Source organism: Anopheles darlingi, chromosome 2 (genome assembly GCF_943734745.1).
Source record: "Anopheles darlingi chromosome 2, idAnoDarlMG_H_01, whole genome shotgun sequence".
Lineage (NCBI taxonomy): Eukaryota > Metazoa > Arthropoda > Insecta > Diptera > Culicidae > Anopheles > Anopheles darlingi.
In genome coordinates this window covers 16,894,592-16,897,091 of record NC_064874.1, presented here as the reverse complement: position 1 = coordinate 16,897,091, position 2,500 = coordinate 16,894,592, and the positions used below count along the sequence as shown (strand labels likewise).

At 39.8% G+C, this 2,500-nt stretch overlaps 1 protein-coding gene across 1 annotated transcript in view; it reads left to right on the top strand.

The window, feature by feature from the left end:
- Window positions 1-2,500, top strand: part of LOC125948131 (heterogeneous nuclear ribonucleoprotein 27C) — a 7,463-nt gene that overhangs the window by 3,827 nt on the left and 1,136 nt on the right. The window contains exon 2 of the mRNA XM_049673899.1: window positions 1-2,500. This exon is cut by the window's left edge and continues 2,775 nt beyond it; it is cut by the window's right edge and continues 1,136 nt beyond it. The gene's annotated coding sequence lies outside the window, so the exon portion shown is untranslated.

Sequence of the window (2,500 nt, the reverse complement as noted above, 5' to 3'; positions counted from 1 at the left end):
CCTTTCCTGGTCAACGGATTAAAGCTCCCGTGTGTGCGTGCTGACGGTATGATGAAGTTAACCTAGCTAGGCGTTTTCTTCTTTTCGGTACACTTAATAAGGTTCATGGACTTATAGAGAGAAGAGAAATGTCTTCTAAGTTTTCTATTTCGGATGCAACCGTACGAAGAACAGAGAACAGCAAACAGCGCCTACGAACTATTCCACCTCTATTAACAAGCAACAAAGAAAAGTAACACATTATATGCACATACAAGAATACGGTTGCAGCCAACATTGTTTGCACGTGGTATGGAATTAAGGGAGTAACAGTAACAGGCAAACTCAATCGCTCTATGGTTCAAGAAAACAGCAAAACAATGAAGAAGCAAAGAGAGATACCGGAAGCACTAGTGCTAGATCGAACAACCACTGTGACATTTGAACAAGCTAAACGAATCACTTTAAACAGGATAAAAATAATATTAATGTAGTTACTCGCGGTAAACGTTCTTTTAGGAGGGCGTGTTTAAAAACACAAATACGGTTGATTCTTAATTTGATAATTTTTTGTTGTTGTCACACTATCATCATCTGTCGTGTTTTGCACGCACGCATCCGTTTCTTGCGTGTCCTGTACATTTCAATCGCTCAATAATACACGGCTAGGATTGAATATATATATGGTTTGGTTTTTAGTATTTTCTTTTTATATAGTTTCTATCGCTATTGGTTATCTTATCAATTCCTTACATTTCTGAAGATGGTTCGCACATCTGCTTTGCATAGCAGATGACTGCTGATCGTTTAAATCTTCCTCGTCTGCTATAAAGAAAGCCTGTTGCTAAGAGAGACGCAGCACTGATGTTTCGTATCCATAGGAACAACTTGGACAGGGAAACGACAGGAGCGAGTGCAAATAAGTTGCCGATGGTTGACACAAGTCTTTTTACCTTTTACTAAGATGCGCCAGAGAAATAAGAAAAAATCAATGAATCAATGGCCGCCACAGTTGTAAGAAAACACTAAGAATATATGTCTTTTTAAGTCATGCTTAAGGAACAGGCGCCCCGACGTTTTGAGAGTTCGCAGTTAAGCGCTTTTTGCCAAGAAAATTTAGCGATTATAGAAAGCAGCTGAACCTTCAGCGCAGTTGGTAATGGAGAAGTGTTAAAATAAAACAGTAAGTCGAAATCGAAAGTATAGTGCTAGGAAACCCATAGCTAGAGCTATAATATTAATAGCGCGAGGCGAAAGTGAGCAATTGAAAAGAAGTTGTTTTAAAACAGGGGGCGAGAGAGAACAGAAAGATTGAAAAATTAAGTAACACTTAAAGCAACAAGTAAGCGCGTTGATGAAGGTGTTGTTTGAACACTGTCGAACAGTTTCACAAACAAGCCAAACAAAAAACACAATAACAGAAGACTTCAACTTGCGCGTCTTTACAATAGCTAACGCATAAGAAACTCAAAGTGGCGTGCCGTGAGAAGATAAATTAGTAGACAGTGTCTAACCGTTCCTGTTTTTCCATGTCGGCATCGAATACCTTATACGATGTTACTTGTGCGCGTTTGCATGATAAGCGACACCTAGGTACAAGGGTGTTTTGCGCCCTTTTTTTATTTTACTCATCTGTGCGCCTTACACAGATCTCAAACACAATAAGCTAGAAAATAGTCGTTGTTCTCACGTTCTTCCCACCTTGTTGTTCCACTATCGTTCTTTTACTGTTTTTTTTCGATTCCTAAGTGATCACGTCATGCACGTGTGTAGTGTACCATACAACACGCAGCTTCCATCGATTGTGAGAAGAAATCCGTTGAAATTTAGGATTGTCTAATGTTTAGCAAATGTTACAGAGGTCAAGCTAGAGGCCTGTCTGCCTGATCGTTTGACAGCGCTAACCGAAGAGTGAGAAAGAATGCCCTTTGAGCAGATTGTGGTTTTAGTGTTTCCGGTTGGGTTAGGTTTTTATTTCCGTATTGTAATGCTATCTCACTATCCTATCTGCTTCGTTTTCTGTTTCTAAAGTATAAGATTGCATAAATGTGGGTAGCTGTGTAAGGCCAAATTTGGTTTCCAATGGAACTGGTGCGGAACCAGGAAAATAGGATGAATAGCTTAGTTATTTGTGGATTAATGCGTTTTCGGGTTTATGTTTCTATTTCACCTGCATTAAGTGGAAGTAAAATATGTGTGCCTGTTGTGCTCGGTGTTACCGGTTTCTTGAATCCGCCTCCATCGATCACCATTCAACAGAAGGCTTCGTGAAGTTAATTACACTAGAACGACTTGCGTAATGGGTGTAGATTTGTGCGTGTGTGTGTGAGTAGGGTTGGCTAGAAATAGGTGGAAACTAAGCGAAATAACAAGCTGAACGGAAGGCCGAGATACTATTTCACAGCAGAGTTCAATTTCGAATTCTAAAAACTAAAAGGACTGAAGATAAATTTAACTTGTCTGTGCACGGCGGAAGAAGAAAGCTTCAAACATTCTTCTCCCGCAGCACAGTGTGTACCAT